The 24,452-nt window shown below is 47.4% G+C and overlaps 1 long non-coding RNA gene across 1 annotated transcript in view; it reads right to left on the bottom strand.

Annotated features, from left to right (window-relative positions):
* Positions 1-2,617: 2,617 nt before the first annotated feature.
* Positions 2,618-24,452, bottom strand: part of LOC115290425 — a 26,320-nt gene continuing 4,485 nt past the window's right edge. The window contains exon 2 of the long non-coding RNA XR_003908074.1: positions 2,618-2,762. This is a non-coding gene — a long non-coding RNA (uncharacterized LOC115290425). The remainder of the gene's footprint in view (positions 2,763-24,452) is intronic.

Genomic DNA, 24,452 nt, shown 5'->3' on the forward strand with positions numbered 1-24,452 from the left:
CGCCCTGTGACAATGACGTCAAATGCGTCTTGGGAGCCCGGCAACCACGGTAAGCATCTGTCCTAAATACCTCGTTCCCATCGACTCTTCAAATCGTGCGGAAGATGGCGCTGGAGACGGGCGCACCTCAGCCCCTTTAAAAACGTCTCCGAGACGGATTTCTCATCTGTGGGCAGTGTAGTCGAGGTATCTGAAACAAACCCAGAGCTCCAATTACTGTTTGCGCGCCCGGTTAGCAAGATGATTACAAGATACAGTAAATACACTTGGCATGTTGGAACATACTTTCAGCTCCAATGACTTCAAATAGCTTCTAAGTAAAACAAATAAACATAATAATGCTGGCATTTATTTGGAATTATTCATTCTGAGACTACCCAAGGCACGACATTTCCAATCACGTCTTAATTTTCTTTTTAGGAGCAGACAGGGTTTCCACATCCTGGCATATTCAGCATCCTGGGCCTGAGGCCCTGGTCTCTGGCTCGTCCTGTGGTTCCCAAGGCTGACGGCCGCCGAGGGGCCTTGTCGGGTCGTGCATGGGTCATGCATGGTTCGCTCCGGCTCCCACACATTCAACGTGAAATAAATACCCCGGCTGGCTGTCCTTGATTATGATCTATGAGTTGACGTGTTAAATGAGCCCGTTGCTTTAAAGGTTATAAATGACAAGATTTTTACTATTACAAGTAATTTGTAGCTATTTCTGTTTGATGTGACAGACCCTCCTGGAGAAGTCCAAATTTGTCTGCTTGACATACATTTATTTTAACATTCTCTCTTTCTCCGAATTCCAGAATGTGTTAACTACTGTTTTCCTGGGTGTCAATTTGCACCCGTGGGGTCTACCTCTCGAGGAATCAGTGAGGTCCCCGGCCTCTGCTTCAGATGGCTGCCTGCCTCTCAAAGGCTAATGTGGATGAGAGCCGGCATATGTACTGTAATCCAGAAAAAATCACAGGAAATGACATTTTTATTGGTCGCTGACTCCCCCATCACCAACTGCAGTGGACGCTGTGCCTACAAATCCATTTAAAAACTTGTTCTTCCCAAACCAGAAGCTCTTGCTGGTCTGATTTGCTCACAGCACATGAGGTCACAGCGGAGCTCAGATCTCAGCATATTTCCTATGGCCTGGAACTTTCTGGGTGAGGACTGGAATGAGGGTCAGGGAAATGCCTGACTGACAGAAAGATCCAGGAGTGTGCGCGGGCCTCGTGTGGAGGGCAGCCAGGACCTGAGCCCGCAGCCAGAGTGCAGCCCACGGACACTGCCCGCCCACAGTGAGGATGACACACTGAGTAGGAATTTTCTACGTGGGCGAGGGCAGAGGGCACTGCCTGCCATCAGCCAAGACATCAGGAGGTTTGGTGTTGGTAGGGATGGGGTGCACTTGAGGGACGAGTGGAAACCAAGGTTGGAATCAAAGGCAGGAACCATCCCGAGGAGCCTTGAATGCCACACTAACGAAGTGCACCTTCATTCCGTGGCAACAAGAATCACTGAGGGATGGTCAGCCCTTTGGGATATGGTGAGTATCCAAACTGAATGGCCCATGAGAAGGGGATGATATCCCGAGGAATGAAGGATGAAGATGCCCCTCGGGGACATGACCTTCTGCAGAGGAGACGGGAAGGGGGCCGCGGGCGGAGAAGAAGGAGGCACAAGGGGTCATGTCGAGAAAGCCGAGAGGAGAGGAAATTCAAGAAGGAAGAGCTACCAGCATCTGCACGACCACAGAAAACCAAGTCTGTGAAAGCCACCCAAATGTTCCCTGTTTGGGGGAAATTAGGAAGTCAGTTTCCTGTAGTGATGGAGCCTAAGGTGGGAGGGAGGAGCCTAAGGTGGGAGGGAGGAGCCTAGGGTGGAAGGGAGGAGCCTAAGGTGGAAGGGAGGAGCCTAAGGTGGAGGTGAGGAGCCTAAGGCAGGAGGGAGGAGCCCAAGGTGGAAGGGGGAGCGAGAGCACGAGGCAGGGAGGTGAGGACAGGACAGGACAGCAAAAGTCTCGAAATGCAGACAGCTCTGAGGCTAGGGGAGGAGACAGGTGCGCCTTACTGACGAGGCAGTGGACAAGCAGCAGCTGTGTCCACGGCATCTGGGAGTAAGTGTGGCCCAGGCGGGACCGGCCAAACACAAAATCTGTTGTTAGTCCTGACAAAGCTGAGGCACAGGCTTTTAATGCCCATGTTACGCTGAGAAAACTGAGGTTCAGGGGAACCCCGCTAACATACAGGAAAGCCGATGTCCGAACTTGTATCTGCATGACTGAAATGTTCCTAACAGCCCACCACGCTACCCTCAGTGGGACCTCTGAGGGGCGAGAAGAGACATGGACGAGAAACACAGACATGTGATGAGAGACATCAGTGAGAGACGCGGATTGCACATCCTGGGGCACTGACAGAGTCACTGATGAGACGTTGATGAGACATTGATGAGACATTGATAGCCATGAATGAGTCATTGGCGAGACACCAGAGTCATTGATCTATCACTGATCAAACATTGGTGAGTCATTGACGAAAGACATCAACGAGGCATTGGTGGAATCATTAATGAGTCTTTGATGTGATATTGGTGAGAAATATTGATAAGATATAGATGAGTCATTGGTGAGTCATTGAGATATTGATGAGTCTTTAATGAGTCATCAGTGAGGCATCAGGGGGACATGTGGAGGAGGCACGGGAGTGCTCACACAGGATGCGAGCCCGGGAACCATCCTGACGGCACCTCTGCTTTAGAAGCGGCGGCCAATTCACCTGAAGGAGGAAGAAGGCTGTGGCAGGTGACAGGGCTCGAGGGGCTGAAACACTGAGACGGCAGAGCTCAGAAATGGGAGAAGAATCAGACGGGGGGGGGAGGTGCACAAAAAAAGAATCCGAAGGGGGTTTTAGGGCCCAGCTGATTTTCCAGATTAACCAAGCGGAGTGCCCGGGAGCCTGTCAGGACGGGGTGAAACGAGAGCTGAGGGCTGGTGCAGGGTTCGGCCACGGCCGCCCAGGGTGGGCGAGGGGCCGCCTCGGCGGCAAGGTTTTGAACGGCGGCCTCCTGACGGCTCGGAGAAGACGTGCGCCGTGGCCTGCTGTGGGAGGCCCGGCTCCCAGACGGCACACTTCAGCATCAGACCACTCCGTCTGGAGCAGGGCCCCGGCACCTTCAGGAGGCAGGAAGCTGGTTTGGAAGAAAGCTGAAAGAGCTCCGGAGAGATGGAGACAGAGCAAGAGTGGAGGGCCGGGAGAGGAGAGGAGGGAGTGGAAGGAGGCGGAGGAGGAGGCCCGGGAAGGAGGCCGGGAGGTGGGGAGAGCAGGATATGGTGGGGGGGGGCCGGGTTGCAATGACCGCCGCGTGGCCTAGGGCCCTGCATCAGGCGCGATGCAGGGACCATCGGGAATGTTCTCCTGCCATGACCAGAACCAAAGATCTAATGAGCAAGTCCTCTGCTGCGGGGACGGAGTGGCATCTGACAGACAAACATCCGTGGAGCACCCAGAACGGTCAATCCCTCAGGAACCTTCCCCTCTTTCGTTCTCAAAAGCATTCTTCAAGTTCGATAACGGTTTTGCCGTTTTCCATGGGAAGCACTTGAGGCTCAGAGCAGGAGTCTGCCCGTTGCCGCCGCCGGTGAGCAGGGTCCGCGTGCGAACAGGGCCACGGGCAGGGCTGCTCCCCGCAGGCGGCCGCCACAGGGCCGCGTCGGGGGGTCTCACCAGCCTGAAGTGCGGGCGCGAAGCCGCGGGCGTCAGGACGCTGCCGAAGAGCTGCCCTGAGCGGCTGGATCCTTGGGGGGTCCGCAGCAGGGGTTCTGGGATGTCACCCCGTCTGCCAGTCTGGTGGAGTCCACGAACCCCTCTCAGGCTATTGGTTCTAACCGTACAGAGTAAGGGGCGCCGGGCGGCTCAGCCCGGGAAGCGACCAGATCTGGATCTTGGCTCAAGTCGTGATCCCGAGGTTGGGGAGTTCCAGCCCCGAGTCGGGCTCTGCGCTGACCGTGCTGAGCCTGCTTGGGGCGCCCTCTCTGACCCTTCGCCCCCCCCCCCCAAAACAAACATTAAAAAACAAATGTACAAAGTAAGATGCATAAAAGGAACCTGCCATTATTTAGAAAGTTGATAAACAAAGGGAAGGAATCAAGACCATGTATTCTGACTTCCTGCACTGACTCTCCCGCCGGGTAACCAAGTGCTTGCCGAGGCATCCGTTTCCTTGTAGAGATATTACAGATAATACATGAGAAGCAATGGCAGAACTAGAGCGTTTTGTCACCCTCGCAGCTGCTGGATCTGAGCTCGGAGGAGCCGGGGCTGCGGGTGGGGACGGCAGAGGGAACCTCCGCCCTTCCGCCCCTCACGCCAGCTGCCATCAAGCCTCTGGACCCAGGCTGCAGTTTATAGGAAACATGATGAAGGACACCATGGGGATGCAGGCGCCTCCTCGGCGGTTGGAAACCGTGGAAACCACGCTGGGGGTGACCAGGGGGTCATGTGGCTTCGAGAGGATTCGGGGTGCAGCTGGGCGACGGGAGTGCTGGGCTCTTCATACCTTTCAGTTCACTCTGTGCAGGTTCCAAGTTCTTCACAATAAAAAAATTAAAACCAATATTTAAGATCATCCAAGAAGCAACTCATATTTTTAAAAGCAATTATCAAAATATGTTTTAAAGATATTTCATGATATAGTAATAATTTCCCTCCATATGCACCGAGTGATGAGGTCTGTGACAGGTGTAAAAACTACTGCAAGGTCATAATGGCTACAGGCATGAAACGGTACCATGAAAGGAAAATGCCGATTACGTCACTAGGCGGCAACATCACGGAAAATGCAGGACTCCTGTGGTGTGTTGGCGACATTCATAACTGAAGAAAATGCTAAATTTCACCTAGAAGCTCATCAAAACAAAGGTCAATATTTTTCTGTTCAAGTTCAGGGGGCTGTCTGAATTCTGTGCATGGAGTCCTTGGATCCCAGGGTAACCGTCCGGTTCTAAAGGTCCAGGAGAGTTCTGGAATGCCCTGGGCTAGAGATGGCCCATGTCTGATATGGGAGTTTGAAGTGACTTAAAAGTCTTACTTCCTGTTGGCTTGAGGAATTCTTGACTCTGTCTCTGGCCCCTCTTTTCCCTTGGGAACCTGGGCCCTTGCTTCAGAGGCGAGCTGGGACTCTTGCCTCTCTTCTTCGCTCTCTGAGGAGGTGACCCAGTTAGCTCGCCTCATTCACTGCACCACTTGAGAACCGTGCATAGTACCGGGGTGCCTGGGTGGCTCAGTCAGCTGAGCTTCTGACTCTTAGACTCAGAGCTGTGAGTTCAAGCCTGGGGCTAGGCGTGAAGGCTGCTTCAAATGAAACAAAACGAGAAACGCCGCTTGTACCAATACAGAACCACAGACTCCTAAAATGTGAGAATAAAAAGAGAGTTTAATACGACTCCCGCGTTTTGGAGATGGGACTGGTGGCACTGAGAGAGGCTGCCCGTCCCGTCCAGAAGCTGCCGTGCTCTCTGACGCCCGGCGCCTCCATGACTGTCGCTTTGTCACAGGCCCTCGTCCAAAATAAATGCCTAACGGTTTTAAGCAGCTAGTTTCAACTTAAAACATTTTTACGTACTAACAAATCTGTAACTATTCGATAAAAAGAATACATATAAATTGAAGGAAGAAAGTGAAATTTTAATTACGTGCTCACATAATCACAAGATCTTACTGACGGCACGTGTGCCTACCACTGGAGCCCGCTCTGGCCACCACCACCTTCCTGTCACCTTCCTGTGTGTGTGTGTGTGTGCTTACTTTTTATCACAGAAACTTCTCCAAATCCAGCTTCCGAAGATAAGATGCTCTTGTCAGGAGTGTGGCAGAGTCTAACATTAATTAGACATTAATTAGAGGCTGGCCGTGTGGGTCGTGTCCACCAGAAGACAGGTCTCACTGTGCCTTTGTTGAGAGTTGAAAACACCCCATGGCATCTCTGTGAGCGCGCTGTGATGTCCCAGGTGACCTTGGCACACAGGGAACCAAAGCGAGAGCCCAAGGTCACGAAAGTAGGCGCACTGGCTCCGGAACCACCGAAGTCTCTTGCTTCCTGGTCCAGGAGGCCATGTTCGCGTAAGAATTAGCCTTATAAATGGTGTCTGTCCGGAACAAACGTGATGAAATCATGGGGCAAGTCCTCGTGCTGAGTGCTGAAAGCCCCCCTGGCCGAGTAAATTTAAGTTATCTGGGCTTTGTCCTCTGAGCAAATTTGTTTGTGCGAAGTCCGCTATTGAACATTTGTTTTTTTAATTCTAGTGATTTTTTTAAAGCTGTGTTTGATGGTTGATTTCCATTTGCACTTATACTTCTGGACATGATGAAACTGGTAGCAAAATAGACCTTCTACTATTAAGAACCTATAAAAACTGGACAAAACCTATGAAATAACTGTTTTCAGATGTTGGGCAGCAAGTGATATAAAACGATGACCCCTCGGAAGGTATAAACAGATGGGGCAACCCCACAATCACCCCGATTTCCATCCAGGGGCACTTCTGAAACCATGATACGGCGGGGGGGGGGGGGAGCCCACGCAGAATAAGGCAGTTCTAACAGTGTGAGGAGAGGGAGGTTCGGGGGCAGGACTGAAAAGGGACCTAGCGGGTAGGGCACGAGGCATGCACAGACAAGGATTCCAGAAATCTGCAGAGACACCCCTGACTGAGGAGCTGGTGTCCATGCTGAAGGCAAGGTTCTGACCCAGCAGACAAAGATCAACTACCAAGGAGAAGTGGGAGAAGCGGAAATTCCAGGACTCATGCAGGGCTGGGAAATACTGAAGTACCAACAACCAGTCTGGAAAGACCACGCGGAACTCACCAAACACTTGGCTAACGCCCCAGGAGAATGGAGCCAGAATACAGCCACTCCAGCCCTGGAGTAAAGACTACTCTAGACGTGTCCTAACAAAGCGTAGGGACAAGACTTCACAGGCTGATCCACGAGTAAATTAACTGCCTCCGAATTAAATTCTATACTCTTTAAGTGAAGACAATAAGATTTGGACATTCAACAATGTGGCATCCACTATGCCGAGGATCCCATAAAAAAAAAAAAAAAAAGGTCAGACATGTAAAGAAGCAAAAAAATGTGAGCAGTAGAAAAACCAGTTAAAAATACTGTCCTGCACTGACAGAAAGGACAGACTTTAATACAACTGTTACAAATAGGTTGAAAATTGTAAACAAAAGTATGGACATATTGTGGGAACAGATGGGCAAAATCAACACAGAAGTGAAAATGATTAGAAAAGAACACATGAAAATTCCAGAACTGAGAAACACAGTCTAAAATGAAATAATTCCAATAGATACCAAAAAAACCCAAGAGAACAGATGAATGAAACTAGGAGCGGATTCTTTGAAAAGATCGATAAAACTGAAAAACAAAATCAGAAATGTAGGGGTGGGCATAGCAACCAACGCCAAAGGAACACAAAGGATTATAAGCCAATATGATGAAAAATTGTACGCCAACAAATTGGGCAACCTAGAAGAAATGGAAAATCTAGAAAAACTCCTTAGAAACTTACAACCTTCCTGAGTTGGGAAGAAATAGGAAACTTGAACAGACAGACTGATTACCAACAACAAAACTGAATCAGCAATAAAAAACTTCCCAACAAGCCAAATTCAGGCCCAGACAGCTTCTCAGAGTACCCCCTGCCAACTGTACCCGCTCTCTCCCAGCGGGGCTGCGGAGCACTGTCGGTTGAGCATCTAACTCTTGTTCGGCTGAGGGCATGATTTCATGGTTTGTGAGTTCGAGCCCTGCACTGGGCTCTGCACTGACTGTGGAGCCTCCTTGGGATCCTCTCTCCTCCTCTCTCTCTGCCCCTCCCCCACTTGTGCTTTCTCTCTCTAAATAAATAAACTTAGAAAAATCTTTTACATTTTAAAAAAATAAAGAAGAGTTTTCAAACTTTTACAAAAAATAGAAGTGGCTGGAAAACGTCCACATTCACGCCGGGAGGCCAGCATCACCCGGACATTAAAGCCTCACGAAGACACCACGAGGACAAAGCACTGGCGGGGCGCCTGGCCGGCTCAGTTGACGGAGTGCGCAAATCTTCATCTCAGAGCTGTGGTTCCAAGCCCATGACGGGTGTAGATTACTCAAAAATAAGATCTTTAAAAAAAAAAGGACTACGGGCCAGTATCTCTGATATACACAGATGAAAAAAATCCTCAACAAAATACTAGAAAACCAAGTCCAACAATATAATTTAGAAAAATCATTTACCAAGATGGCGTGGGATCCAATCTGGGATGTAAGAGCGGCTTGATGTTTGTGACTCAATCAGCGTCACACATCATGTCAACGGAGAAAGGAGAAAAACCATATAACCTTTTCAATAGATGCAGAAAAAGCATTTGACAAGCTACAATGTATATTCATGATAAAAACCCTTGGCAAAGTAGATTTAGAGGGACCATACCTCACCATAATAAAGGCCATATGTGGAAAACCCACAGCTAACATCATATGCAAAGGTGAAAAATACCTCTTTTTTAACAGTTATTTATTTTTGAGAGAGAGAGACAGATCAGGCACAGGGGAGGGGCAGGGAGAGAGGAACACACAGAATCGGAAGTAGGCTGCAGGCTCTGAGCTGTCAGCACAGAGTCTGCTGCGGGGCTCGAATCCACAAACTGTGAGACCATGACCTGAGCCGAAGTTGGACGCTCAACCGACTGAGCCACCCAGGCACCCTGAGAAATCCTCTTAAAGTCAGAAACAAGATAAGGATGTCCACTCTCTTTTATTCAACAAAGACTGGAAGTCCTAGCCACAGTAATCAGACAAGGAAAAGGAATAAAAGGCATCCAAACTGGTAAGGAAGAAGTAAAACTTTCACAGTTTGCAGATGACATAATTTACATAGAAAACCCTAAAGACTACACTGAAAGAAAACTAGACTAGTAGTGACTAGTAGTGAAATGGCAGAAAGAGAAATTAAGAAAGTAAACCTATTTACAATTGCACCAAAAATAATAAAATACTGAGAAATAAACTTAAAGAGATAAAAGACCTGTACTCTAAAAACTGTAAAACATGGATGAAAGAAATTCAAGACGACACAAAGAAATGGAAAGACATTCCATGTTCATGGATTGGGAGAGATGTCCATACCACCCACAGCAATCTACACATCTAATGCAATCCCTATCAAAATGCCAACAGCATTTTTTGCTGAGCTAGAACAAACAATCCTCAAATTTGTAAGGACCCACAAAAGACCCTGAATAGCCAAAGCAAATGAAAAAGAAAAACAAAGCTAAAAATATCACAATTCCAAATGTCAAGTTATACTGCAGAGATGTAATAATCGAAGCAGTCTGGAACTGTCACAAAAATAGACACATAGATCCATGGAACAGAATAGCCCAGAAATAAACTCACAATTACATGGTCAATTAACCTTCAACAAAGGAGGAAAGAATATTCAATGGGAAAAAGACGGTCTCTTCAACAAACGGTGTTGGGAAAACTGGACAGCCGTGTGCAAAAGAATGAGGACCTTTCTCACACCCGGTACACAAATAACCTCAAAATGGATTAAGGACCTAAATGTGAGACCTGAAACCATACAAATCCTAGAAGGGAGCACAGACAATAATTCCTCTGACACCCTCCAGAGCAACATTTTTCTGGATATGTCTCCTGAGGCAAGGGATACAAAAGCAAAAATAAACTTTTGGGACTTCACCAAAATAAAAAGCTTCTGCACAGCAAAGAGAACAATCAACAAAACTAAAAGACCATCTAATGAATGGGAGGCGATATTTGCCAACGACATATCTGATAAGGGGTTAGTATCCCAAACACGTAACGAACTTAAGCAGCACGCGGTGCCTGGCCGGTTCAGTTGGTAGAGCCCAGGACTCTTCATCTCGAGGTCCTAAGTTTGAGCCCCACGTTGGGCACAGAATTTACTTAAAAAAAAAAAACTCTTTAAAAAAAGCTTCTACAACTTAACACCAAAAAACCCCCCAAATAATCTAATTAAAAGTGGGCAGAAGACATGAACAGACATTTCTCCAAAGAAGACATCCAGATGGCCAACAGACACATGAAAAAACGCTCAACGTCACTCATCATCAGGGAAACACAAACCAAAACCACACTGAGACATCATGTCACAGGAACCTGCCAGAATGGCTAAACTGAAAAGCTCAGGGAACAAGTGTCGGTGAAGATGTGAAGAGAGAGGAATCCTCTTGCTCTGTGGTGGGAAGTCAAGCTGCTGCAGCCGCTGTGGAAAACAATATGGAGTTCCTCACAGAATCAAAAATAGAATTACCATATAATCCAGCAATCATGCTATTTACCTAAAGAACACAAAAACTCTAATTTGAAAGGACAGGTGCGCCCCTAGGTTTATGGCAGCATTACTCACAGCAGCCAAATCAAGGAAGGAGCCCAGGTGTCCACGGATAGACGGGTGCGTGCAGAAGAGGTGGTGTGCATACAGTGGCATGTTACTCAGCCACTAACAAAGGATGAAATCGTGCCCTTTGCAACAACAGGGTTGGAGCTAGCGAGTACAAGGCTAAGTGAAATAAGTCAGTCATAGAAAGACCTAGGCCATATGATCTCACTCATATGTGGAATTTAAAAAACAAAACAAATGAGCTAAGGAAATAAAACAGAGAGATACAGACAAGCCAGGAAACACACTCATCATTGTAGACAACAAACTGATGGTTACCAGAGGGAGTTGCGCAGGGCGACGCGGGAAGTGGGGAGGGTGGTGGAGAGCACACCTGCCGTGAGGAGCACCCCGAACGCTGGGTCACTGGCTTTATGCCTAAAGCTAACATGACGCTGTGTGCTAACTGTACTGGAGTTTTCAACAAAAGGTAATAAGATGAAATGAAATGAAATGCTACCATCCATCTATAAAAACTTCCCAATCAAAATTTCTGTCCTGTGCGTAAATATGATGCAGCACACAAAGTGTATTGTCTCCAGGAAGAAGACTAGTAACTACGTCTTACTGCAGCAGGCTCCCTGCAAGGCCGAGGGGCCCTCCGCGCACAGGTGCTCGCTGTCAAAACACACGGGGCAGCACCGGGCACTAGATTTACCCCCCAACACGGCACTGTTGAGGGGACTCCGTGTGACGAGGAAGATGGTCAGCATCTGCTCTGTCCCATACAGGAGCCCCGAGCCACACGTAGCCGTTTCAATGTATTTTAATGAAAAACTCGATTTCTCAAGCACAGTGCTCTTATTTCAAGTGACCACAGAGCAGCTCTAGGGTCTTAAGGAAGATGTCTATGGCTTTAAAGCCAATTTTGTCAAAATCTAACGTTTTGTGTGTTAAAAGAATTAATTCAACTTTCAAAGGTTAGAATGACTCAATAATTTTGCAAGAGTGGTTTATGCCTTGGGAAATCAAGTGGGAAAATTTTCGCATCTTACTAGTCAATATGTGAGCAAAGACACGTAGACCTTGTCTGAAGACCTTGGTTTTCAAACTTTCATGAGAAAAGCAGTTACTTTGAGAATTTGTTCTAAATGAAGATTTCTCAGACACCCCCACCCTCACATAACGTCTATTTCATCTGAGAGTCCTCCTGGACGGGATTCAGGAATCCATATTCTTAGGAAGCACCTCAAGTAACTCTGGTATATGATTATCCACTAAGAAGTGCTAGAAAAATACCCAAATATCCAAATCAACCATTAACACCTCAATCAGTACGGTTTTCTGTGCATGATACAGACAATATTTAATTTCTTTGGGTACTGATGCTGTTTTTCATCACTAAAATCTCCTTTTTTTTTTTTTAAATGTTTTAACTTATTTTTGAGAGAGAAAGAGAGACAGAATGCAAGCGGGGAGGGGCAGAGAGAGAAGGAGACACAGAGTCTGAAGCAGCTCCAGGCTCTGAACTGTCAGCACAGAGCCCGATGCAGGGGTTTGTCCCCACAGACTGAGATCATGACCTGAACCAACATCAGACTGAGCCCCCCACTGCCCGGTCATTAGCCATGCTCTTCATAAGTGTAGAACAGTATTCTTTTCCCATTTTTACTTTATTCTATTCAAAGCAAATCACACATTCCAGATGATTCAAAATATTGTTTTTGTAATTAGACCCTTGTAGGCACGGGTGCTATTCACTTGTTGAGTGAGGGAACCTGGGCAATAGGGCGTCTCTGAAAACACTGGCCGCACACACAGCAGAAATTAACGATGTGAGAACCGAGGTACTGGGTCCCAACCGAGTCCTTTCCCCTTTTATGTCAGCAGAATGCATTTCACAAGTAGACTCATCATTAGAGAGTTCTGGATCATTAATCCTTTCCTCTTTGTTAATACATCCTAATCACAATTTTACTCATGGACTCACCAAAACATGTGTTCCCTCTTGGAGGTGAATGAACATTCTCTCACATGGTAACATAGATTTGGCTTACAGAATTCCTTTTATGAAAATCAGGTTTCAAATTAAATATAAGAAACTCTCCAAAACAAACAAACAAACAAACAAACAGAACCAAAAGAGAAGGGAGAGGGAGAAGGAATAGAGAACAGTTGTGAAATTCAGAGGACGAGATAGAAGACATGATCTCTAGCTAACAGGAATTCAAGAAAGACAGAACAGAGAAAAACAGAGGATGGAAAGTTCAATGAAATATTTGATGTAATTTCACAGAACTGAAGAATAGGACTTTCAAGATCAAAAGAACACATCAAATATCCAGTACAATAAATGAAAAAAGACCCACATAATAGACATCATCATGCAATTTCAAAAATCAGGAATAAAGAGAAGGAATAAAAAACAGCCACCCAGAATAACTTACATTGAAAGAATAAAAAACAGGCAAACAAAATAAAAACAGGTCAACTATAAAGGATCAAGAATCCAACCCAATGAACGATCCACAGCTAAGACCCCACTGAACGGTGAGAGACAGAGCTCTCTCCCCGTGATCCAGAACGGGACAGGATACTGTCCTCACCACTGCTCTTCAACATTGTGCTGGAGTTTCTAGCCAGTGCGATAAGGTAAAAAAAAAAAAAAGACATTGAGGTTTGAAAGGTAGAAATAAAAGTGTCTTTATTTGCTGATGGTAGAATTTTTTGGTCAAAAGTCTTACAGAGCTGCAAAAAAAAAAAAAAAAGCTACTAGAACTTGTAAGAAACTTATCAAAGTTACAAACTTCAAGATCAAAATTTAAAAACCATTTGTATTTCTCTGTTAGCAATGAACAATCAGAAATTGAAATTCAAAAAATCTGTACAGCTTACAATATCAAATATGAAATAGTTTGGAGTATAAGATCTGTATGCAGAAACCACAAAACACTGCTAAGAGACAGTAAAGAATATTTAAATGCATGGATAAAAACAACATATTGACAAATTAGAAGACTCAATACTGTTAAGATATCAATTCCCCCAAAATGCATCCATAGATTCCATAGAATCCCACTTAAAACTGCAGAAAGCTTTTGGAAGAAATGGACAAACTTCCTCTAAATCTTACATAGAAATACTAAAGCATGTAAGAGCCAAAACTATTTTTAAAAAGATTTTAAAAAGTAGAAGAATTTACACTATTTGTTTTCAAGACTTATTATAAGAATGTAGTACTCGAGACCAGGCACAGAGCAATAGATTAATGTGTCAGAATAAAGAGTCCAAAAGTAGACCCGCACACATATGTCTACTTGATTTTCGACAAAGGTGCCAACGCAATTTAATAGAGAAAAAATAATCTTTCCAAAAGCGATAGTAGAACAATTGAGAAGCCATATGCAAAAATATTAACCTTAACCTCATGCGACATACAAAAGTTAATTCAAAATGCATCATAGACCTGAATGTGGGAGGTAAACCTACAGAATGTTAAAAGTGTGGTTCACCAGAACTTTCTACGATGACAAAAATATTCTTCCTGTATTGTGCAAGATAATAGTCATTAGCCACATGTGACTATGAAGTGCTTAAAATGTGGCTAGTGTGACTGAGGAACAAATTTAAAAATTTTTAAGTTTACTTGACTTAATGTTAAATATAAATAGCCATAGTAGGTGGTGGCTATCAGACATCACAATTCCAGAAGAAATCATAGGAGACAGGTTTAGTGATCTTGACTTTGGCAAAGATTCCTTAACTACAACGCAAAGGCATGAACAGTTAAAAAAAAGAAACCAATAAATCAGACTTCATGAAAACTTAGAGCCTTTATTTTTCAAAAGACATTGTTAAGAAAATGAAAAGGCAAGCTACAGACGGAGAAAATATTTGCAAAACTGGTACCTGACGTATATCCAGTATATATTAAGAACTGTCAAAACTCAATAATTCAAAAAAATTATAAAAATGAGCAACATGTTCAACAGACACTTGTCTAGAAAAAATTACATATAGCGAATAAACACATGAAAAGATTCATCATTAGGGAACTCAAATTAAAAATATCATAGGACACGACCAGTCATGCAGTTGTTTAGCTAAAAATAAATGCGTGTTGGTGTGGATGTGGAGTAACTGGAACTCTCTTGCGCTGCTGGTGGGAATATAATATGGTACACATGCCCTGAAAAACGTTTTGTAGTTTCTGAAACATTTAAACATATGCCTACGACACAACCACTCCTCACTCAGGTATTTACCCAAGCGAAATGAAAGTACACGTCCACACCAAAACTTGTACACAAGTTCATGACAGCCAAAAACTAGATGCAAATGTCCATCTACAGGTGTATAAACAAACTGCAGATCGTCCAGCGGGTGGAATGCTGCTCAACAATAAGAGGAATGAACAGTCTCCTGATAATGCTGTAACATGGGTGAATTCCAAATAAGCACACTAAGTGAAAGAGGATGATGCACATCACATGCCATACAATCCATTTATACAAAATTCTAGAGAATGCAGACAAATCTACAATGATAAACAGCAGATTTGTAGTTATCTGCAGGAAAAGAGGGAGTGTTTGCAAAGGGTGAGGAAATTTGGGGGGATAAGGGATATTGTTCATTATCTTGATTGTGTTGATGGTTTCACAAGAATATATATTTGTTAAAAGGAATCAAACTGTACACTTTACAAATGTATAGTTTATTGCTTATCAAGTGTCCCTCACTTAATCTAAAACAGTTGTATAGACTACTCAAAAGCATCATAATAAGTCAGAAGACAAAATTTCAAGGGAAAATTATTTTTCACCTAGAATCCTATACCTAGCTAAACTACCCTCTAGTGTTGCACAGCGTGCTGGAAGATATAACTTAGCAAAACAAGGGAGTAGCCCAAGCAAGAGGGAAAACACGGATCCAGAAAACGGGAGCTCCACATGGGAGAAAGGCAGACTGAAGAGCAGCGCTGACAGCCTGTGGCAACCCCTGCAGCAGCCCGTCCAGTGTGGGGCAGCCACAGAGGGCTCTGGCAGGAATGGCTGCAGGCAGAAAGTGAACTCATAAACTCTTGATGTGTTTGGTCTTACAGAAGGTAGTATCAAAGATGTTTATGATACTGATGTCGAGCACGGAAAGAATTTGTGATAAGAACAGAGAAAAGCGAGGCATCTGTGGGCTCAGTAGGTTAAGCAACCGACTCCTGATTCCGACTCACGTCATAATCTCACGTTCATGAGATTGAGCCCTGTGCTGGGCTCTGAGCTGACAGCGTGGAACCTGCTGGGGATCCTCTCTCCTTGCCCCTCCACCCCCCAATAAAGAAAGAAAGAAAGAAAGAAAGAAAGAAAGAAAGAAAGAAAGAAAGAAAGAAAGAAAGAAAGAAACTTTTGAACAAATAGAGACCAGAGAAAACGAAGCAAATGAACAACTTTCACAAACCATTACCAACTCCAGGAAAAACAACGTTTCACAAGAAAGGAAATCTAATCATTGTTCACCATGGGCTCAGGCATGATAGTACTTCCGTTTTTAGACTAAGGTGCACACTGAGTATTGATGTTACACATCTACTTCAGGAGAGAGGGGAGTGGGGAAGAATGTAAAAGAATGTCGAAGCTTTATAGTTTGTAATGAGTAAAATCCACTAGATACTCTCTATAATAAACGAATTAAGAATAACCCTGCAAGGGAGGATGCGGGGCAGGGGGCACAGGAGAGTCCCCGGGCAGGGGAAGTGCTCTGTAAGGTGCTCTAATTGGGGACACAGGATTACACATTCGTCCAAACCCACAGAAGGTACTCCGCACTCTCGGTGCTGATGAGGACGAGTCAGTGCAGGTTCGCTGGCTGTGACAAATGTCCCACTCTGGTGGGGGACCTTGGTAATGGAGGAGGCTGTGTGTGTATGGGGACAGGAACTCCATGCTTTCCACTCAATAACGCTGGGAACCTAAAACCTCTCTAAAAACATAGTCTATTAAAAATATTCACATGTACCACATTAATTATAATTATTAGACTCTGTCAGTTCTAGATTTTAATCTTGAACTTTCTGCCCATTAAACATCTGCCCTTGTAGGGGCGCCTGGGTGGCTCAGTCGGTTAAGATGCCAACTTTAGCTCAGGTCATGATCTCATGGTTGGTGAGTTCGAGCCCCGCGTTGGGCTCTGTGCTGACAGCTCAGAGCCTGGAGCTGTTTCAGATTCTGTCTCTCTCTCTGCCCCTCCCCTGTTCCCACTCTGTCTCTCTAAAATAAATAAAAACATCAAAAATTTTAAGAAAAAAAAAAAAGAAAGTCGGGAGAGGCCGGGGCTGGCGGCATTTACAACCAGAAGGGGCACCAAGCTCCTGACCACACTGAGGCAGGTCCGTAGCGAGTGGGTGTGCGCGCCAGGCGTCATGACCTGAATTCCCTCCGAGATGCACGATTTGAATTTGCTTATGGTAATCCGAGTAAGATACTAATGTAAAAAATTCCTTCTCATTTAAACATAAATAAATCATTTACTGCACTTTCTCAAACTGAGGGCACCACTGGAAATGCATTCTCAGCTTAAAAATAGGGAAATCTGGATAACAAGTGATATTATCACTTACTGGGGGAATTTATAAAAAATTCTTAAAATAGCTAGACCATTCCTCTATTATCCAAAATGAATACATCATCCGTAGAAAGTATTGGCAGAAAAATAAGATTGCATTTAAAGTTGTAGCTTAAATTAAACGATGCCATTGTACTAATAAAAGCAAAAATAATTTTAAATCAATCTATAAGCTACAAATTCAATATCGATGTGAATTGTATATATTTTTAGCACCCTCTTCGTAGTCCAGTAATTATTTAGAGCGCCCTGGGCCAAAAGACGTATCTAACAGTTCTGCTTGTTAAGTAGTTAAGTCTAAACAACTTAATAAACATTTATGTCCTAATAACTTAGTGACAATGTTTTTTAACTACATGAATTGAATGAGAAAATACTCACTTTCACTTCGCTCCCCGATCAGCCACCACGACTGGCCAATGGCTGTGCCACAGGCTGCGCACTGCAAGACTCCGCAAATGTGGGGTCAGGCTGGACCCTAACACCTCATTTCTGGGTCCACCCCGAGTTTCTACGCAAATTACTTTTGGCACAGCAACTGCCGACAACCCGGTTTCGCGAAGGTGTGGTGCCAGCAGAGGGATCTGGCTGTAAGGGAGCGTTCGGACGCTCAGCCGTGGACAGCGTTGAGCAGAGCGCACGGGGCATCTGACCAAGTGACCAGTATTGTGTCCCTCGGAGTTTAAACATTCTGAGCAGTGTCGCCGAGTTCTGTGGGGGCCCGGGGAGCCCCAGTTCACAGAGTGGGAGGGCACAGGAGCAGGGGCGGAGTGGGGACGGGTCCTGTGGCCCATCGGTCACCCGCACGGGTGCCCGGCACCTCCCTCTGCACAGACCGGACACCCACCCTCTAATGATAAGAAACACCTTTCCAGGTTTGTACCTTTCAGACACACGGCAAGTTACAGGTCAAATTCACACTGTGAGACGGGGAGCATCTGGAGACGGTTCTGGCCGAAGCTGACCGGCAGCCAACACATTTCCACGTCAGGTCGCCGCTGTGAGGCTGTCTGCATAAGCTCCTTCCTAGGTTTCTTGCTAATTTTACGATTAAAGCAGGAAGAGGTAAAGTCCCCGCTGTGCGACTCCTAACCGGTGGCCCCCAGTCCTGCGTTCCAGCGCCAGCTGGCTGTCCCTTCCCTGCCTGGCTTCCTTCCCGCCAGGTGCCGGACCGGCTCTGCACCCTGCTGTGCCCTTACCCTCGTGGTCCTGGGACAACCCCTTCACCTTAACAACAAGAAACCTCGCGGTGTCACCAAGTATGACACAACACCGCACAAGACAACACAACACTGCCGCTTCGCTTGACTACCAAACACCCCTTGCACACATACCTGCCGAACCCCAGAGTGGGTCTTGGGGGGTCCTGCTCTCCAGGCTTGATTTTGCTTTCTGTATTTCCCCAAGATCCACAAAGACAATGGCCACAAAGCACCACTGCTGCCTGTGTTCCAGGATGTGCCGGGCCCTGTGCTGAGCACCCGAGGGGCCTTCTCTCCTGCACACCATCACATGAGACCCTGGACCCTCCCCGGCGGAGGCCAGCCTTGCTCTCCGGTTCCCTGCCAGCAGCCTGTAGCCCCTACATGTGCCCTGATGCCAGGATTCAATTCACAAAACAGTGGCTTTTCCTGTGCAAGGTGCCCAGGTACCTGTTGGGGGGGGTGGGGAGATGAAACCGGACACGCGGTCTGTTCTCCAGGATGCTTGGTGATGTTGGGCACAAGGCTTCCCATGGGGTCTCTGCCAGGGGCACACCTGTTCCCTGGAGCTGCTCCGGCTGGCGAAGCCTCCACCTGCTCGGAGCTGGCGGCCTCTCCCCTGCGGTGGGGTCCCCGGAGGAAGCACCGTGCTCCGGCCCCTTTTTGGACGTTAAGTTTAAAAATACCCCTCATGCGACCACTTCACCGTAAAATGTTATTATAAATGTTGTTTTTTTCAAACCTGACTTCTTATAGTCATAACTGTTTCAAATTCAGTTAAAACTTAATTTGTTCAAATTAATATTGAACTTGTTGCTTGTAGATTGATTTTAAATGATCTATTTTAATGCACATGCATAATTAAATTTGAGCTGTGACTTTAAATATGATTTTAGCGTTCTGCAACTCGTCCCTACAGGTGATATATTTGTTTTGGGGAATAAAATAGGGTTTAATGATTTCAAGGATTTTATATAATTCCCCTTAGTAAGTGCATAATTTAGTTTGTTATCCAATTGAGGATACATTTCCAGTAGTGTTCTCACTTTGAAAGACCAAAACAATTTTTTTTCAATGATCAGGAAAGTTTTTACATTAGTATCTTACTCGGATTACCATAAGCAAATTCAAATCGGTGCATCTGGGAGAGAATTACAGGTCATGACGCCTGGCGCGCACGCCCACTCGCTACGGACCTGCCGCAGTGTGGTCAGGAGCTTGGTGCCCCTTCTGGCTGTAAATGCCGCCAGCCCCGGCCTCTCCCAACTCTCCCCACAGAGGCTCAGTCTGATGGCACCAGCCGGGGGCAAGTCTGCGTTCAGAGCCGCCCCAGACTTTTACTTTGCTCGATTTGTATTCTTCTCTAGGTCGCTGCATTGGCTCTGATCTAAACAATTCCGTTCCCGCACATTCCTCCTTTCCGGGCGCAGGATCTTCTTTCCTTTGGACAAGCCACGTGGTGACAGAGCGTCCCCAGGTCTGGGTGTTGTGGGGAACAGACGAGGGACACGCAGGGGACGGCAGTGATGACGCAGCAGTGGCATTAATCACGGGCGATAACACTCAAAATGAGTTGGTTTCAGAAAGTCCGCCCTCCCCACACCTCACAGGGGCCTGTCTGGCCTGACACCCTCATCCGTTAAAATTATGAATGGTTTAAGTCAATAAAAGCAATGTCATTTTCTCCAAAAAGCTATAGTTAAAATGCACAGGTTATCAGATTTCCTCAATGATGCCTTGTGCCCTGAAATTACCTAAAAGCCGGACTGGAATTCTTACATTATTAACATAGTTTTGCTTCTGTTTTTCACAGAACATCTTCTCTCATTGTGTTGTATTTGAAATGTACTTTCTCACATGCTATTCACACAGGTCATGATCTCTTCCACGGCCACGCCTAAATCTAATGCCTGTACGCGTATCCGGACCGCTGTCTGGACCGCGACTGGCAGAACGGTGACATCACAGAGCAGAACAGCACTCTGGAGGCTGAGTGTGGAAGGTTCGTTGCTCACATGGTCCCTCGAGTTGCACAAAGACGTTTAAAGTACTTAACGGATCAAGGCTTTTTACGACAAAATATTCCCATTTTACAGATGACAGAATGGAGAAACCAATGATACTGCACTGCGTTATCGTTATGCTCCAGCCAACTAGGCTGATTTATCCCATCCTATGGGCACGACTAACCCCCCTGCCCCCATCTCACGGGCCATTAAAACTACCCTCGGCCAACGGACGTGCGTGCTTCGGGCCCTGTGGTGCTCGTCGGGGCTGCGCAGACCCGGTCTGTGTGAATACGGATCAGCCCGGTGAACTCAGAAATCGGGAAGGCACACGGAGGCCTGTTTGTTCCTTTTGTTGTCCCTTCCGTAAAGCAGAGGCGAGTGCGGGGCACCTGCCCCTCGTGTCTCGGCCTAGCCCTGGGCCAGGAGAGGCAAGACCTTCACAGGCGGCCAGATCAGTTTGTTGGAAAATGGAAAATAAAAGCAGTGAATCAGTCAGTCCTTCCTGTTTATGAGATTCTAATCATCCAGCTTAAATTTTTTTCTTCTCTCACTAATTCAATCTTTTTCAAAAGTCATCTAACTGAACAATTAAGTGAGAGCGCTCTGTAAGTAATACATCGGTCCTTGAATTTAAAAGATGTGGACCCAGCTTTAGCAGCGAATATTTATCATACAAATTTGGGGGTCTGCCCCCTGGCACCGGGACCCAGTGTCACGCAGGACCCGAGAGCGCGCCTCTGACGGGCCCCGGCCTCGGCCTGCCCACCGGCTCTTCCGTCCTGGACGCGAAGCAGCCCTGCGGTGTCCTGCGCGCCCCGAGGGCGGGAGGCCGTGCCGAGCAGCCCCCCAGCCTGCGCCTCTGACAGCTCAGAGCCAATCTGCCGCAGCCGCTCGCCGACAGACAAAGCGGTTCTCACTCAGCTTTATGTCGCAATCTTCCCTGGTGCACACAGACACGCAGTGTGCACGCCTCGGGGCAAGACCGGCGACACGGAACGTTGGAGCAGCACCAGGATGTCCAGCATCCACTTTTCACTTCCTCTGAGAAGCCTTCCCTGATTCCCCCAGATGGGGCTCGAATGATCAGGCAGCCTGTAGCAGATACCTCTGTCCCTCAGCCCTCAAGAGCGCACTCGCTCCCGTGACAAGTCTCCCCCACTGGGGTCGTGCGCCCTGGCACCCGGCCACGCACACACATGTTGCTTCTATGAGAGCCTCATGTGAGACGTGCCCACGGTCATCACTTGTGGAGCAGCTGAACAAACGAATGTGCCGGCTGTCATGTAACTGTGAGGACGGCTGTCATTAATATGACTCTACGGGCGCGTTGGTGCAGACACGAACGCTGCTCCCGCTCAGGCCAGACCGGGCATCGACGCCCGCTGCACCCCTGCCCGGGCTGGCACGGGCTGATGTGTCAAGTGAGCACTTACTAAGGGTCTACTCACTGCAAGACACAGCATGCTCCTTGCATCATTAATCCTGGCCAGATTCTTAGGAAGTGGGTTCTATTATTTCTTTTTGCATATGAGAAAATGGACTCAGAAAAAGGGTATTTGACCAAGGGCAATGAGCTGGTATGTGCCCAGCCAGCATTCAGCTGCAGTTCTGTCTTACTCCAAATCGTGTATTCTTTCCCATGTCGCCGCGCTACGGTTCAACAGAGATTAGAAATACAATAAATACCATATTGACTAACTTTTCACCTCGATTCTTCCTTTTCTTTGAGCACACATCTGTCATTTCTCTGTAGGGTGAAAATGCAAATAGCCAATTTTTACAAGAATAAACTTCAGTCTTCAGTTCAATTTTTAACACAAAGAGCGATGCGTCTGCTTATCCCTCTACGTGGAGAGTCACGGTAAATTTACTGCTGAAGTTTGGGCTTTTTTCTATGTCCTGAAATTTCCCCTGATAGTTTGGATCACTTACAAGCATGAGGGTTTTAAATCCTTTCCCAGGTTAGAAGACGCTCACCTGGGTCTCCTCCTGTGGCTTGGAAATAAAAAGATAAGTCGGCCTCTGTTTTGAATCTCTTCCTGTTGGTGTCCTGTGGTAGTTTTGCACACCTGTACGGTACTCTGCCCTACGCTCTGGGGCTCATCCTGCGAAATCCCGGGTCAGCCCTCCAGGCGGTAAGACTCCTGTTTGCGGCTCTCAAGTGCGCAGGACGAACAGAGAGTGCCACGGCTGCCTCTCCATACCAGCTCTAGTTAGCATTTCGGGGTGCTCAGAGAGAAACAATGTCTGGGTGATAACTCTTGTCAGTTTCCCCATTGTCAAGCCCAATCTTACATTCCTCCACACTCACAATATTTCCCCATTGGGAACATGCCTGACATTGCAATTTCTCAAAACCGCAGCTCTGCAGTGAATGCCTAATTCCTGAAGCTGCAAAATCTAACAAAAGCTGATTTTTTCCACTGATTTGACTGGCTGACTATTTCGAGACTTTGCATGTGATGACCTGCTGTTCTTCACAAGCATCTTTAATGTGCCCACACGGCTGTTCTGAAGTGGCTGCCGGCAATTAAATCCTCGGAGCTGCTGCGGGGCATTCAGAATTACTCTCAAAGTCCAGAGTTTCTGCCACAAATTTTCCCCATCGGTTACATTTAGCAAGTTCCTGAGTAGCAAGCTCTCTGCTATTTGCCTTTGAACCCGGAGCCCGAAGGCTGCCCGGGCTCCAGCATTCGCCAGGGAAGGGCCGAGCGGCTCACCGGGAGTGCCTTGTTTTGCGGGGTTTGGAAAACTGCTTTCTCTCTCTCCATTTGGTGTTGATGTTTCCACATTTAAAGATGAAAGGCCAACTTAGAGGAAAATGTCCCAATCCTGTTTGTTTGTTCAATTATTATTATTATTATTATTATTATTATTATTATTACTACCGAGAGAGATGACCTTTTCTATCTGGGATGGATCACTTGTTTGCTGCATTTTCTCTTGTGTTTCATATCTGTTAAAACTCTTGGTGTTATTTAAGCATAAATTCTGAACCTGCCTGCTAAGTTAGACAAATTTGTCTACTTTCTTTTCTTCTCTCCTGACTTCTCTCATCCTTCTCCTTAGTTTTTATTACTTTTGAGGTCAGCGCCCCACCTCCACCGCAGCCCGGGGATTTCACTCCCTGATGCCGCACGCCTGGTTTATCACTCAAATGAGTGCCTCACTCCTCCGCCCAGATGGACAATGTGGGTCGTAACATATTCCCCACTTGCCCCCCCCCCCCCCCCCCCCCCCCCCCCCCCCCCCCCCCCCCCCCCCCCCCCCCCCCCCCCCCCCCCCCCCCCCCCCCCCCCCCCCCCCCTGCTACACGCAGCTCTGGGTTTACAAGAGCCTAAGTGAGACCAGGATTCCTGGAGGGCCTCGGGAGGCCCCGAAAAGCACCGCGCCCCAGGACCTGATCCTTAGTTTGCGTTTCTTACGGAAAAGAGCAGTTTTAATAAGACAGAGCCCCTAGAGCGGGGCGCCCCTGGAGCAGGGAGCCCATCAGGCCCCCCACCCCCCAAGCTCCCGTCGGGAGGAGCAGAGGAAGACTGGCCCAGGAAACAGGAGACGCAGGCATTCCCGTTAGGAAGGAATTCTGACCCACAGCTGCAAAGCTCCAAACCCGCACCCTGGTGATTCGCGTCCCCCGCGCCCCCTCCGCGCTCGCCCCCTCGAGTGTGGGCTCTGGCCAGGAGTGCGAGTCTCTCATCTCGGCCTCCCCCCAGGCAGCCTCAGACTGCAGGACCCTCCTGCCCTCCCTGCCCTCCACCCCGCAGTCCGGGGGTGCGGCCCCCATCTCCTCGCCTCCACTCCGCAATCAAGGGGTGCGGGGGCCCCCCACCTGCCCCCGCCCTCCACCCATCAGTCCGGGGGTGTGGACCCCCCATCCCGCAGTCTTGGGGTGCGGACCCCACCATCTCCCCGCCTCCACCCCGCAGTCCGGCGATGCGGGCCCCCCACTCCCCCCACCCCGCCGCCTTCCCCCCACGTGTTGCGGCCCGGCCCGGAGACGTGCTTGTTCCGCTCGCTGATTGTAAAAGGGTTTGACTTGCAGCTGACCCCGGGTCAGGACTTTCTCTCCACTAATCCCGCTCTCTTTAAACACAAAACCCTGTGCCGCTCCCCTCGCACCGGTCACCTTAATCCCCCGCGGCGGACGCCGCCGGCCCCGGAGCCCCGGCTGCACCGGGAGGGTCGGGGCGGTCCGGCCGAGGGGCTCCGAGTCGGTGCCGGG

Source organism: Suricata suricatta, chromosome 4 (assembly GCF_006229205.1).
Source record: "Suricata suricatta isolate VVHF042 chromosome 4, meerkat_22Aug2017_6uvM2_HiC, whole genome shotgun sequence".
Classification (NCBI taxonomy): domain Eukaryota; kingdom Metazoa; phylum Chordata; class Mammalia; order Carnivora; family Herpestidae; genus Suricata; species Suricata suricatta.